The following is a 16,124-nucleotide window of genomic DNA, read 5'->3' as shown; positions in this document are numbered from 1 at the left end:
TATACCTTATTTTAGACCAGTTGACGTCATCACTAGGTCTCTGTACTTCTTTATGCAATGTAGGCAGATCACGGCTGGTGGGAGGGGCCAGCAGGGCACTGTACATAGATCCTGAAAGCATCACAGCACCCTGCCTCAGTACTCCTCTCAACAGCCCTCGTCCTTATTGCAAGCAGTGGGCTGGCTCTTGGGAGGAGTAATGCAAGTATCAAAATGCCTTGATGGGTGAGCCTGTAAAACTGTGCAAGACTGAAGGGAAGGTTGGAGGTCAGCTTTAAAGGTGGAAGTCTCCTTGGGTTTCCAGAAAACTGCTTAGAGCTTGCTAAAAGCTTAGTCAAGCCTTGTAGGACACATGGGCCCTGAGATTACTACTGATTTGGTGACGTCTATTGAAGAACGTCTTAGTTCTCATTGGCTTTTGCCACTTTGATATGTTGTGTTTGTTTAATTCCTCATACATAAAGGACCGACAAGGAATTTCCAGAGATATATGTACCCTGGTGACCGGAGGCTACAGCCAAAGTCTGCACCATCCTGAAGCCATGAGCTGGTAGAACAGGAAGAGCAACTAAAGTGGATCGATCTTTGCTGCCAGCAATTCAGACAAGCCAAGTCGGTAGCCGGGGGGTCGGTGCGGTACAAAGCAGCGGGCAAAGAATGGTCGGGTCACACGCCAAGTCAGTAACAGGAGGTCAGATCTATAAAGGGACATTCAGGAGCGGGGTCAGGCAAGCCAGGGGTCAGGACAGGAGAAATCAGCAAAGTCAGGCAATCCGGGTCAGAAATACTCACAATACAGGTTCAGGAACAGAGATCACAGAAAAGACCATACGGCAACCAGTGACAGCACAGGGGGGATTTAAATAATGTCATTGGTGCCAGGCGTGCACCCGCAAACACCAGTGCGCATGCGCGGACTCCGTCGCCTGACAGACAGTTGAAGGTGGAGATGAGACAGCAGCATTTAAGTTAGCAGAAAGGCATTCAGAAAATGTATAGGAGGGCATTCAGAAAATGCCAGCTGCCTGGCTCCATAAGTTGTCAGTCCTGGAAGTTCCATAGTCCCCGATGAGTATACTTGTTCCAGGGCAGGCCTGATGGCCAAGGATCACCATGATAACCAGGGAACCAGCATTGTCCATAACAGAGCTCAGCAATGGCTGCCCCCATCATTCTCCACTGTAACACCAGCAACTCCATTACAGGAATACATTAAATACAACCCCCCCCCTCCCTGAGCTCACAGGGAGCCCCCATTGCAGGACTCTCAGTCTCCTATATGACCTACAGTGGGTCAGGGTCACATGACACACCTCAGTGCAATGGTGTTCTGGAGTACTGGAGTACTGGCAGGAAACCCTGTGCCTCCATTACACAGGATCTCAGGGGAGCAAAATGCCCAGAAATCTGTGACTATTACCAATAGCAGGAGACAGGACAGCACACTTACCAGGAAACGCGATTTTCCTCAGCCGAAGTTTGGTCCCCCGCGGCCCCCGTAGTCAGCAAACTCATAATCAGGAAGTACTACGGACACCATCTTTACTGTGGGAAGCCTTTTCCCATAGCGGTACTGGAGAACGTACAGCAGATGGCGCTGTTGTCTGTGAATTTTTTTAATGGGAGCTGTTCAGCCGTCAATTTAATTTAAAGGGACAGGTCATTGCTGCTGCAGCTGTTGAAAGGAAAAAAATGGGTTGCATGGTAAAATGAAATTCTGATAATATTTTGAATTTTGAACCAATTACAGTTCATGTGCAGCCAGAACTTTTTTTTTCTTCGTTATCACTTCTCTGTGGTGCGTTAAGGTGCATGAACAATAAATAAATTAAAGGATAAGTTCACTTAAAAAAAAAAAAAAATAATAATAATAAATGCACATTTTTTCAGGTAAAAAAAAATGTGCATTTATTATTATTTTTTTTTTTTTTAGCCTGGAAAGCATTGCACCAGTGATCAGCAGATTGTTGGTGCCATACAGGACTCCTGCTGACTGTCAGTTTGATCTGTGTGCTCATACCTCATACAGATTAACACTGACAGGCAGGGCTGCTGTTAGAAACCACGGAGCCCCATACAGCCAACTTGATACCCCCCCCCCCAAAAAAAAAACCAAAAAAAACCACAGTATACTATGCTGCAGTGGCGTCCCGTGGCAGGTGCGGGGGGTGCGGTCCGCACCAGGTGACACCGACCGCACGGGTGACACTGGACCCGCTCCACAAAAAGGTAAGTTGTAAAGCAAGCCAACGATCCCCGCAGGATGGATCGAATCATCAGCTTTCTTTACAATTTACCTTTTCTTGGAGCGGGTCCGGTGTTACCTTGTATAGGTTGCATGCCGACGATCGTGCGGGGATTTAATATCGTCCTGCTTCTGGACAGTTTTACACTGCTATATCCTTGCCAGTCTTTTAATTGGCATAGAAAATCCCCAGCCTGTATTCTTTGTCACTAGTAAGTTTGGGCCTAGCCTTGCTCATTAAAAATGTCTTGCTGCTGGACAGTTCTACACTGCTGCATCATCTGAGATAAATTAAAGCGGTTGTAAAGTTATCTTTTTTTTTTATAAAATAATAAACATGCTTTGTGGAATGGTATTGCACAAAACAGCCTTGAACCTCCTCTTCTGAGGTCCACCGCCGGCTCACTAGGTACTTCCTCTTTTGCTTGTGCCACCTCAGGAAGCCACTTCCAGTGGTGGCACACATGCAGGCTTGCTCCAAAGCCACGTTGTGTGTGTCCTTCAACATACATTTGCGGCTTTGCCCTGCCCCCTACGCTCGCTGCACTAAGTCAAGCCTGTAAGAAAGTGGAGAGAGGACCTGCAGATGGCACAGCACTGGATAGATGCAGGAATAAGGTAAGTATTTTTGGGGGGAGGAGGGAAATACCTTAATAAACCTTATGACTTTAGAACCACTTTAATTCTTGTATTAAAGCCTCAGCCTGTGCTCTTTGTCTCCTGCAAATTTGGGCCTAGCCTTGCTCTTTAAAACTGTACTGCTGCTGGACAATTTTACACTGCTATATCATCTGCCGTTCCTTAATTCTTATTGAAAGTTTCATAAAAAGTGGTCAATGGCCAGCCATTGGTAAGTTTCCCATGCCTCATTTCACAAAATCTTGGTTATGAGCCCCCGAAAACACCTCCATAGCATAGAGTCAGGTATGGCATCACTGTCCCCAGTGCTGCCAGCATTATAACAGCAAAGTGTGTCACACTGCAGAGATGTCACTAGACCTAAGGCATGGGCCTCAGCATTCTATTCTTAGTGACACCTATGGTTCTCCTTATCACATGCGATGAGCAAATTGACCGATTTATTGGCCTGATAGTATACTTTTGGGTTTTTTACAACCTGCAGGGAATCATCACCACTGCCTGGGGTCCTGTGATTGCCACAGACAAGAAATTTCATAAGTCATTGTCAGTGATTAGATCACACACAGAGGTTTTCCAATTGATGGAAGTTGAGGGCACAGGAGATAAAATAATACAGTTGAATGGTCTCTCCTTAAAGGACAACCATAGTAGCTTTTATTTTTTAAATGCGATTTTTCTTATTATTTGCCATTTTTTATTTGTATAAAACTCCTAATTTACAAATTAATCTATTTTGTACTGTTATAACTGTGTGTGTTGTTATATACATGTAATAGGTAAAACTCAATAAAAAGAATAAAAAAAAAAAGAAAGCCTAGCACTAGCTCTTCATTTTTTGACTGAAAATCTTGAAGGCACCATCTGTACCTGGAGAAAAGTAGGGAGAGGAGTGCCCCTCATCTGACTTAGCTGTGTATGTAATCTGTCTATTGTCGCCTACTACCCTGGACTATTACCCTATTACTCTTGTCACTTGCTGTCTTCATAAAAGTAAGGCTGAGTTATTTAAATGCAGCAATTCAAATTTACCAAGATAAAAGAAATACATTATACATAAACACCTGAATGTTGATGAGAGCATTCTAGGCTGTCCATTTAGAAAGCCCAGCACTAGCTCTTCACTTTTTATGACTGAAGATCTAGAAGGCAGCATCTCTACCTGGAGATAAGCAGGGGTAGGGATGTCATTCAGCTACAGACGATTTGAACACCCGGCGATTTTGCAAGTTCTCCCACGTAGAAATCATGGAGGGGTCTGAAATTCACATTGTAGGTGCATTCCCACTCTGAGTCTTTGTTTTCAATTACAGAGGTCAGACGTTTCCTGTAGTTCTTGACCAGGTTTGCACTGCAACAGGGATTTTGGCCCCCTCCTCCACACAAATCTCCTCTAGATCTGTCAGGTTTTGGGGCTGTCGCTGAGCAACACAGAGTTTCAGCCCCCTCCAAAGATGTTCTATTGGATTTAGGTCTGGAGACTGGCTAGGCCACTCCAGAACCTTGATATGCTTCTTACGGAGCCACTCCTTGGTTCTCCTGGCTGTGTGCTTTGGGTCGTTGTCATGTTGGAAGACCCAGCCAGGACCCATCTTCAATGCTCTGACGGAGGGAAGGAGGTTGTTGCTCACAATCTCACAATAAATGGCCCCATTCATCCTCACCTACAATGTGAATTTCAGACCCCTCCATAATTTCTAAGTGGGAGAACTTGCAAAATCGCAGGGTGTTCAAATACTTCTGTTCCTCACTGTATCTGATCTCCTAATGTTCTGGTCCACAGTCACAGCCCTGGGGTACCAGACTCACCCTTGCCACTTACTGTCTGCAAAAGGATAAATATGAATTATTTTAACCACTTCCCATCTGGCCCATGTACATAAACGGCTGGACGGGAGCAGTGCAGGCGCGGGTGGCCGTTTATAAACGGCCTCCGCATTCACTGCCTGTGCGGGCTCCCTGGGAGCGCGGGGTACTGCAATCCAGTGCCCGCTGTGTCCGGAGACCTCTGAGATCGCTGTATGGGACCTCTGTGTGAGGTCCCGATTCATGTGATCACTGATTGGCCAATCAGTGATCACAGGAACAGTAGTAAGCAAGATGTAACTTCCTGACATCATTGCTTACTACGTGTGAAATCTGTGAATGATCACAGAGGTCACATGGTACCAGGCTATTCACAACAGCCTTGTACTATGTGACAAGCTGTGACCAATCACAGCTCTCACAGTATTTCTCAATGGCTACAAGAATGCAGAAGAAGAAAAGAAGGAGAAATTGTTGCTTTTACAGCCTTTATGGGTGTAAAAGCAGTCTAAAAAAAGAAAATAAAATTTTCATCACCCTCCACAAGTAGTACAGTGTCACTATGGTGACACTGTACTGCTAGGGTGATGGTATGTTAAACAAAAAAACATAAATAATAATATAAAAAATTAAATTAAAATGTAAAAAAGGTTTTTAAAAATTATAATTTTTGGTTATAAACTAATTTGATTATTTTGTTTTTACTAAAAAGATAGATGAACATTTTGGCCAAGATTTATGAAGAAAGATTATTTATATGCCAAATTTTATAAGAAAAACATTTTTTTTTTTCAAAATGTTTGGACTTTTTCATTTATATAGCAAAAAAATAAAAATCCCAGTGGTGAATAAATACCACCAAAATAAAGTTTTATCTGTCTCAAAAAAATGCTAAAAAATTAATATGGGTACAGTGTTACAATTGTCATTCAAAGTGTGATAGCACTGAAAGCTGAAAATTGGCCTGGACAGGAAGGGGGTAAAAGTGTCCGGACAGGAAGTGGTTATTTGAGTAAAATTATTTAAATTAAATTGAAATAATGGCAAAAAAATTTAGCTACCGAAATAGGAATAACATTTTTTTAAGTCAATAAATAAAAAAAGTATGTAAAAAAATCTCTTAACCACTTCCTGTCCGGACACTTTTACCCCCTTCCTGTCCAGGGCAATTTTCAGCTTTCAGAGCTATCACACTTTGAATGACAATTGCGCGGTCATGCAATACTGTACCCATATGAATTTTTTACCATTTTTTTGAGACAGATAAAGCTTTATTTTGGTGGTATTTATTCACCGCTGGGATTTTTATTTTTTTTACTATGTAAATGAAAAAGTCCAAAAATTTTGAAAAAAAGTGTTTTTTTGTTTTATAAAATTTTGCAAGTAAATAATATTTCATCATAAATCTTGGCCAAAATTTATTCCGTTATTTTTTTAGTAAAAAAAAAAAAATCCAAATTAGTTTATAACCAAAAATTATACTTTTTAAACATTTTGTTTTACATTTTTATTTTATTTTTTTTATATTATTATTTTTTTTTTTTTTTACATACTGTCACCCTAGCAGTACAGTGTCACCATGGTGACACTGTACTACTTGTGGGGGGTGATGATTTTTTTTTTTTTTTTACACTGATTGCGTTTACACCCATATAGGATGTAAAATCAATCATTTCTCTTTGTCTGCATTCTTGCAGCCATTGAGAAGTACTGAGTGAGCTGTGATTGGTCACAGCTTGTCACATGATACAAGGCTGTTGTGAATAGCCTTGTACCATGTGACCTCTGTGATCATTCACAGATTTCACACGTAGTAAGCAATAATGTCACAAGTGACATCTTGCTTACTACTTTGCATGTGATCACTGATTCGCCAATCAGTGATCACATGATCGGGACCTCGTACAGAGGTCCCGTCCGACGATCGGTGTTTCACTGTGTCCGGAGGACACAGCAGGCACCGGATCGCAGTGCTGAGCGCGCACAGCTAGAAAAGGCGGGCCCGTTTATGAACGGCAACCTTCCCCTGGAGTGCCACCGCCCTGCCGTTTATCAACAGCAGGCTGACGGCAAGAGGTTAAATAGTAGAGTATATTAAACCTGTCTGATCAGGACCTAACATATAATCACACTTAATTCCTCTGATCTGACAGATTTTACCATCACCAACAAAATAAGACTTTCTTGCAATAATCTTGCAATTCGATCTTAATCTTACTCTAACAAAGGAGTTGGCTAATATTATTACCACCACTGTATGGCTGCCATTGGGGTTCCCCGCGTGACTTCTCTCCAACAAGTTACTTCTGCAAACAGAACATTGTATATAGTCTACATTAACCTGTTGGCCAGGAAACATTGGAGAGCCGTTCTCCTTTTACTTTCTTCTTAAAAGCTTAGGTAAACTTTTCATGAATCTTGGCTAGGAGAGAGCGGAAACCCGAGCTGGGGTTTTTAAAATCGATGTCTTGCACTTTTCACCTCCAGTTAACACATATTTCTCAGCATAAATTCGGCAAGTAAGCCTATTCATTTCAAAGGAGTTTGTGTACGTGCAGGTATTTTGTGGCACAGTTTAGGCTAACGCATAAGTTCACCTTTGTAACATTTACTACCTATTACATATTTGCTGGGTTCTTCAATTTCTCAGTTATATTTATTTAGATTTTTTTTTTTCTTAACACTTTTTCTCCTTTGCGGTGTCCTCTGGTCATGCCTGCTTTGTCAAAGGTTACAACTCCTTGAGAAAGTCTCTTTTGAAAGCTGCTGTTTAGCCATCAGGAAATATGACCTGGAACAGCAGTAAAACAGTTGGAAAAGTTATAAAAGGAAAGTTACATCAGGTTATGCTTCAATTTGTTTTTTTTAACTGAGATTCTGATTGATCTTCTGATTGATATTGATCAATGATTTCACCCAAGGTACAGCTGGATCAATTACTACATAAATAATGTCATTGTTTATGTATGTCTGTATTGAACTGTATTGTTGCTGTATTGTCTCCCGTTATATTGTAAGGCGCTGAGCAAACTGTTGGCGCCAGGGGTGGACTGACCATTTGGAAACTCGGGAACTGCCCGAGGGCCCAGGGTCAGTAGGGGGCCCCATGAGATGCCCCTGGTACCTTTTTCATAGGCTTTTTTGAGTTTGGGCAAGGACACAGGGGCCCCATGATCCCCTATTGCCCGGGAGCCCCATGAGTTGTCAGTCCGCCCCTGGTTGGCGCTATGTAAATCCTGTATAATAATAATAATAATGTAACACCCTCCAGGTTAGTTAGAATTTTTATGTTAGATAGAGGCTAAAGAAGCAGCCTGGGAGTGGGACAGGAGTTCACCTCAGGGCACGCTGGGAGGTTCTACAAGTCAGGGCATCTGGAGCACTCCCACCTTTCCAGAGGTGAAGGAGGGGAGGAGGCCCAGATCTGCATGTTTGAGGGACTTTGGCCAATCCTCTAGCAGGAGGCTGGGCATGGTGACCAGGGCAATCCTCAAATTTGACAGAGCCAGGGGATCAAGGGGAGTCGTGTGAAAGATGGAGTGAGAAAAGGCTAGGGTGTGGAGCCTGGGAGGGGGCCCCAGGGAGGGGAGCCTACCTACAGGCTGGCTGCTGGACTGGAAGTTCTGTACTGCATCAACATCTCCTTGGGAGGACAGCCTGTTAGCAAGGAAGGAGCCAGCCCAGTGTATGGCCTGAAGGCAGCATCAACCCACCATGCTAGCAGATGAGAACAGTGTGAGTACACCCCCAGAACCAGATAAGGGGAGAGAGCAGTCAGGTGCAATACCCAATTAGTCCTCATCTGGACTGCTTAATTGCAAGCTTCTGGGATCTCTTGCTCAGGGATGCAAGTGTAAGATCCAAACGCACACGTTCCTGCGTTGCAAATGGCTGTGTGTATAAGTGGGTGCTGCAGCGACCGTTGGCTGGAACCGAATAGAATCAACAAGGGAGAATGTCACCAGCACACCAAGGATCACCAATATGGGTCCAAAAGGTTTAATGAAGGATCACATAGTTACAGCAAGGCAACATTTTGAAGTCTCGCAGGACCCCTTCATCAGGCATGTGACAAACTGTGACAGAAATTGGAGAACTATTTAAAAAAACCATCCACCATTCAGAGTGGGATGGGCATGTTATCAATGTTAGCTGATACCACTAGTTACCTACAACTTACTGTGGATCCTACACAAGGCATTATGAACACTAAATTCGCACATCACCATCAGCCAAGCCAATGGCTGGATCTCTAATGAGACAGCTAAATTCATGATGGACGACCACCCAAAACTACCTGTGATATATGGGTTACCTAAAATTCATAAGGACTTTAAAACCCTTTAAAATTTAGGCCAATTGTTTCTGGTACAGGATCAATCACTCAACCTTTGGCTCTGCTACTGGGCTTTCATCTTTAACCGTTGGTTCAGAACACAGGGGATTTTTGTTATAAACTCAGGGGATTCTCGGCATTAGATGTAAATTGGAAACTAGCAACAATAAACATTTTGTTGTTGTATACAAGCATACCTAATGAAGCAGGTTTGGTGGTGGTTAAACATTTTTGGTCCAGGTCGAAGGCCCAGAATCTCCAGTGTGAATATCTTATTGATTGTTTACGTTTTATACTTGAAAGCAGCTTCTTTGCATTTGACGGGACCGTCTATGCCTAAATACGCAGCACTGCCATGGGCAGTTCTGCTGCCCCTTCCTTTGCAAATTTGTTTGTTGGGTATATGAAGGAGCACAACATTTATCCCATGCCTTTGTTCACTTATCATGTCAAATGCTGGCTAAGATATATTGACGATATCTTCCTTATTTGGGAAGGGGAAACATCTATTTTTTTTATGAGTTTGTCGATCAGCTTAACAGCATCTTTCCTGGTATCATTGTCATCCCTGAAATATCCACCGACAGTATTACATATCTTAATGTGAGGACCACTAATAACCAGGGTACACTCCAGACATCTGTGTTCTCAAAAGCAACAGACAGGAACGCTCTACTACATTACCAGAGTGCACATCCCAAGCATCTCCATGATAGCCTGCCCATATCACAGTTCAAGAGGGTGTTAGGCATTTGCTCCTGTATGAATGACAGAATAGAACAACTTGAGGCCATGTATATAAAATTTGAGGCAAAACCAAGAAATAGAGAAGAACTGTGGAATGTAGTCCAATCATCCTGGGCTGGAATACCTGATCACAGGGGCCAGAAGTTGGGTGACTCCATGCAACACAGATGTACAGCAGTTCTCAGAAACAGTGCGACTACAATCAAATATTCATGAAGTGATTCAAAGGAAAGCAAAATCTTCAAACATTTTTCAGTTTATATAGTGAATGTTTGAGTTTGTAAAGAAGAATACAAACACTGCTATTTTTTTGAACCGTCTAATATTCACTTTTCTTCAATTTTTTTAGAGGAACAACACAAAATTGATATATTTTTCTTCATGTTTTGATTTGGAATAGAATGTGTGGTGTTCCCAATGCATTTGTGTGGATGGAAATAAAAGCTATTAGAAGGATTTTGAGCTTTATTCACTTTTCTCAACACACTGCTATTATTTTGAACACAACTGTATACTGTATTTTTCGCTCCATAAGACGCACCTAGGTTTTAGAGGAGAGAACAAGAAAAAAATATTCTGAACCAATGAACTGCAGACATAGTACAGGAGATGACCAGAGAGTGCAGACATAGTACAGGAGATGACCAGAGACTGCGGACATACTACAGGAGATGACCAGAGACTGCGGACATACTGCAGGAGATGACCAGAGACTGCGGACACAGTACAGGAGATGACCAGAGACTGCGGACAGAGTGCAGGAGATGACCAGAGACTGCGGACACAGTACAGGAGATGACCAGAGACTGCAGACATAATACAGGAAATGACCAGAGACTGCGGACATACTACAGGAGATAACCAGAAACTGAGGACATAGTACAGGAGATGACCAGAGGCTGCGGACACAGTACAGGAGATGACCAGAGACTGCGGACACAGTACAGGAGATGACCAGAGACTGCGGACATACTACAGGAGATGACCAGAGACTGCGGACATACTACAGGAGATGACCAGAGACTGCGGACATAGTACAGGAGATGACCAGAGACTGGGGACATACTACAGGAGATAACCAGAGACTGTGGACATAGTATAGGAGATGACCAGAGACTGCGGACATAGTACAGGAGATGACCAGAGACTGGGGACATAGTACAGGAGATAACCAGAGACTGAGGACACAATACAGGAGATGACCAGAGACTGCGGACATATTACAGGAGATGACCAGAGACTGCGGACATAATACAGGAGATGACCAGAAACTGCGTACATACAGTAGTACAGGAGATGACCAGAGACTGCGGACATAGTACAGGAGATGACCAGAGACTGCGGACAGTACAGGAGATGACCAGAGCCTGCGGACACAGTACAGGAGATGACCAGAGCCTGCAGACACAGTACAGGAGATGACCAGAGACTGCGGACATATTACAGGAGATGACCAGAGACTGTGGACACAGTACAGGAGATGACCAGAGACTGCGGACACAGTACAGGAGATGACCAGAGACTGCGGACACAGTATAGGAGATGACCAGAGACTGCAGACACAGTACAGGAGATGACCAGAGACTGCGGACACAGTACAGGAGATGACCAGAGACTGCGGACATATTACAGGACATGACCAGAGACTGCGGACATAGTACAGGAGATGACCAGAGACTGCAGACCTTTGGAGAGCGAGTACCGAAATTTGACAGGTACCCACTCTCACTTCTGCAGAGTTGTCCTCCTTCCCTCCCCGTAGTCTTGTGGGACGCATGACAGGTCCTAGAAGACTACGAGGCCATTCACAAAGCGCAGCGCTACTCACGCATGAGCAGTGGGCAACCGGCTATGAAGCCGCAAGCTGCCACTCTGTTTTGGGGGGGGAAAGTGCGTTTTATGAAGTGAAAATACAGTAAATGAAATAAAATAACCCTCCAGTAATCCCATGCAAGATAAATCCACACTCCAATAAAAGTCCAACTCACAGAATGTATAAATTAGTGTGTTTACAATCGCTCTCCAGAAGACGTGCTTGTGCTCTCCCTGCTCACCTTGAAGTGTGACCTACGAAACCTCCTTTCATGTGGTGACGAATCCAGAATTTCTTCACTCAGTAACGACTCCAAAAATGTGTATATAAAAAACAAAAACATATATCGTAGTGCAACACCGTTTAAATGAAAGCAAATGGTTGAGTGCACAAAACATATGCGCTCACATTACAGCAAGACACACCGTGCTCCACAACAGTGCTGTAAAGTGTTCACTTCATCCAACATATACAGAAGTGCGCCCCATCACCAGTGAATCACCTTCTTCCTTGCCCCATACATCATATAGGTCATAAGCACTATAAACATTGGAAAATCTTTTGCTTGTCCATCACTATCCCTTAGTAGCTATTTCCTTGCTGCTGGCCCTTTAAGAGACCGGATCTCAGCTTCCCACCAGGATGATAAATGCTCAGGGGAAAAGAAGACAAATCATAGTGCAACCCCATGAAAACATTTCCTTTATTAAGTTATTAAATTCCACTCACAAAGTGCAATACAGTGAAGGCATGTAATTCCAATGACAAAAATGGTTCCTCTCACCACACTTCTTCGTTTGCGCCATACCGGAAGTGATGTCACTAGGCTCCACCCACACGTTACGTCACTGGTCACTTGACTTCCTCAGACCTCACACCTTGTTTGGAATATGACTCTCACCATCACATCACCTCATACAAAAGACTCCACGTAAACTTTAAAACATTTTAATATCTAAACATTATACAAAATGCGCAGTCACATGTATAAGGAGCCCAACCGCACCAAGTAAAACAAGCCTCTAATATAAATTGCTCCGCGATCCTGGAATCTGTGCCGTGACGATTCAGCAGTGATAGGGCTTAAGTGTGTCATCTGATTATATCGCTTCTCGGCCTTTTGGCTAAGATCAAGTGTAGTATCTGTTCTTATCAGTGTCCAGTGGGGGTGCTCCCGACCATTCTAGCTTTGCGGGGATGGTTGTTGTATAGTACCCTCACTGGTATGATGGGGGTCCGGAAGGCTAGTACCGGAGGGACAGAAACCAGGGAGCGCCATAATTCGTTCTGGGGCCTTGGGAGTAATTCCTCTGGGAAGACTGGAAAGACCCAGTACCTCCTGATTTGGACGGATCTACCTTGGTCTGGCCAGGGGCTGGGGACGCAAAAAGTCCGCAAACTCAGTGCCCCCTGGGGAAGACGCTCTCAGGGGTGTCACTAGTAACACTTGGGTGTGGGACCCCACGGTGTGAAGATGACACATGGTCACTGTTTTTCACCTCTTTTTGCACAGCGCCCTAAGGACCAGGTCTTCTGGCTAAGTCCGGGGCAATTTTTGCTACAGGCCTCAGGGCCTGGTCTGTGCACTATTAGGCACGGTACCACTTTTTTATTTTTTATTTATTTATTTAATCACTCCCACGTTTTGTCACTTTTTCTGTTCTTATGTGTGTGTTTTTTTCACGGATGGAGGGTGTGGGTCCTCGGGCCTTACCTGAAGTCTAGGGGGAGGATGTGTGGCCATACGGTTCCTTCCTCCCCTGATCCCTAGGTTTTCTCTTCGGGAGAACCCCCTCGCCTAGTACTGGATGTCCGGCTTCGGCTGGGCATAAGGAACGGTGGTCCACCAGGCCTTTTGGCCAGGAGGACCAAATGGGAACCTTGTCCCTGTCAGGAGCTTCGTGCCCCGGGGGATCGGGTGAACGGTCCAACCCTTCCGGGGGTAGGACAAACACACCCCTAAGTGCACTTTTTCGTGTGGTGTTTTGCACTTGCACATTTTTTGTGAACACTTACGGGTTTTTTCGTTATAGTTGCACGTTTGCGGACTTAAAAAAAAAAACAAAAAAAAAAAATCTGATTATACCGTATGCAGATCAGGATACACCACTGATTCCGTTATGTTTGCTGTCTCCATAATACGTCGTGACGTCATCCAAAGCTCCTCCCCAACACTTTTTATCACTCGTCACATGACTTTTTCAAGGGGAACGTGATTGGATCATCCGACGCTGAAATCTAATATATATTTTGCACCTTTCATGTTTTGAAGCACTTAGTGGTTACAGAAGGATGGAAGCACTTTAACTGCTTCCCAGGAAATACTACTACAAGGCGACACGGGCGCACAAAATCATGTATATATACATAATTTAGCATTTCTGGGTAGGGGGCGCATGTGCCCTATCCGCGCTGCCATTTCCAGCCAGTGATTACTTGCTGGCGCCCAGTGATTACCAAGGATCTCCGATGGGGAGGAGAACTGTTTTGTTTACTAACAGTTCTCCTCCCCGTCAGCTTGGGCACACTGCACAGCACAGCCATCCAAAGCAGTGTGCTTACAGTGAAACACACAGACACCACCCCCTAGTAAAACAGACCCAGCACACAGTTAACCTTTTGATCACCCCTCATGTTAACCCCTTCCTGCCCAGTGCCATTAGTACAGTGTCAATGCTTTTTTTTTAGCACTGATCACTGTATTGGTGTCACTGGGGATGTCAGTGACACCAAGTCAGTTCCCCCCAGTTGTCAGAATGTCCGCCGCAGTCCTGCTATAAGTCGCAATTGTCAGTTAAATTGATGCAGTGCCATAACGCAAAAAATGGCCTGGTTAGGAAGGGGGGTAATTTCTCAGGAGGGCAAGTGGTTAATGGAGATGATCAGACTTTTCTATATTTAATTTTCAATATATGTTGTGATTTCACTTAATATTGTAGTGCTGCACCGGTCACTGTGTTAATTAGTTTTATATTTAATTTATGATATATTTAATTTCACATTTACACTGAGGAGGGAGGGTTATTGTTATCCATAGAAGTGCAAGATTACACAAGTCTGCAAAAAAAAATTTTCAAGAGCTGTTTTGGTTATTCCACATAATCTTTATGTTTTTTGGTGTGCTGAATCCGAAAATGACCTCTATTTTGTCATAGGACATCACGTTTCTTGACAATTTAGGTAACTACAGTTGCAAGAAAAAGTATGTGAACCCCTTGGGATTACGTGGAGTTTTGCATGAATTGGGCATAAAATGTGCTCTGAACGTCATCTAAGTCACAACAATAGAAGAACACAGTCTGCTGAACATAATACTACACAAACATTAGATGTTGCCATGGTTTAATTGCACATAACATGTAAACATTCACAGTGCAGGGAGGAAAAAGTATGTGAGGCCCTAGCTTAATGACTTCTCCCAGAGCTAATTGGAGCCAGGAGTGAGCCAACCTTGACTCCAATCAGGGTGATGATATTGGATGTGTTGCTGACAGCTGTCCTGCCCTTAAAAAACACACACCTGTTTTGGGTTTACTGGTTTCAAGAAGCACTGTCTGATGTGAACCATGCCTCGCAGAAAAGAGCTCTCAGAAGACCTACGATCAAGAATTGTTGACTTGCATGATGCTGGAAAGGGTTACAAAAGTATCTCCAAAAGCCTTGATGTTCATGTGTCCACGGTAAGACAGACTGTCTACAAATGGAGAAGGTTTAGCACTGTTGCTACTCTCCCTAGGCGTGGTCGTCCTGTAAAAATGACTGCAAGAGCACAGTGCAGAATGCTGCATGAGGTAAAGAAGAATCCCAGAGTGTCAGCTAAAGACCTACAGAAATCTCTGGCACATGCTAACATTTTTGTTGACACATCTACAATAAGGAAAACATTAAACAAGAATGGAGTACATGGGAGGACACCACGGAGGAAGCCATTGCTGTCCAAAAAGAATATTGCAGCACGCTTGAAGTTTGCAAAAGAGCACCTGGATGTTCCACAGCACTACTGGCAAAATATACTGTGGACAGATGAAACCAAGATTGAGTTGTTTGGGAAGAACACACAACACTATGTGTGGAGAAAAAAAGGCACAGCACACCAACATCAAAACCTCATCCCCACTGTAAAACATGGCGGAGGGAGCATCATGGTTTGGGGCTGCTTTGCTGCCTCAGGGCCTGGACGGATTGTTGTCATTGATGGGAAAATGAATTCCAGAGTTTATCAAGACATTTTGCAGGAAAACGTACGACCATCTGTCCGCCAACTGAAGCTCCGCAGAGGATGGGTGATGCAACAGGACAATGACCCAAAGCATACAAGTAATTCAACAAAACAATGGCTGCAACAGCACAGAATACGCCTTCTGGAGTGGCCCAGTCAGAGTCCTGACCTCAACCCCATTGAAATGCTGTGGCATGACCTTAAGAGAGCGATTCACACCAGACATCCCAAGAATATTGCTACAATGAAACAGTTTTGTGAAGAGGAGTGGTCCAAAATTACTCCAGATCGTTGTGCAGGTCTGATCTGCAACTACAGG

General features: G+C 43.7%; 1 protein-coding gene and 1 pseudogene across 1 annotated transcript in view; one reads left to right on the top strand and one right to left on the bottom strand.

Moving 5' to 3' along the window:
• The window catches only part of SDHAF3 (succinate dehydrogenase complex assembly factor 3), a 56,868-nt gene extending 55,312 nt beyond the window's left edge, over positions 1-1,556 (bottom strand). The window contains exon 1 of the mRNA XM_089678662.1: positions 1,451-1,556. The gene's annotated coding sequence lies outside the window, so the exon portion shown is untranslated. The remainder of the gene's footprint in view (positions 1-1,450) is intronic.
• Positions 1,557-12,690: 11,134 nt separating this feature from the next.
• Positions 12,691-12,806, top strand: LOC149461200 (U2 spliceosomal RNA; annotated as a pseudogene).
• The last annotated feature ends 3,318 nt before the right edge of the window (positions 12,807-16,124 follow it).

Source organism: Staurois parvus, unplaced genomic scaffold (assembly GCF_062004578.1).
Source record: "Staurois parvus isolate SC_StPar_1 unplaced genomic scaffold, SC_StPar_1.0 ptg000208l, whole genome shotgun sequence".
Classification (NCBI taxonomy): domain Eukaryota; kingdom Metazoa; phylum Chordata; class Amphibia; order Anura; family Ranidae; genus Staurois; species Staurois parvus.
Note: the sequence above shows the minus strand (reverse complement) of the source record. Positions and strands in the feature narration are given on the sequence as shown.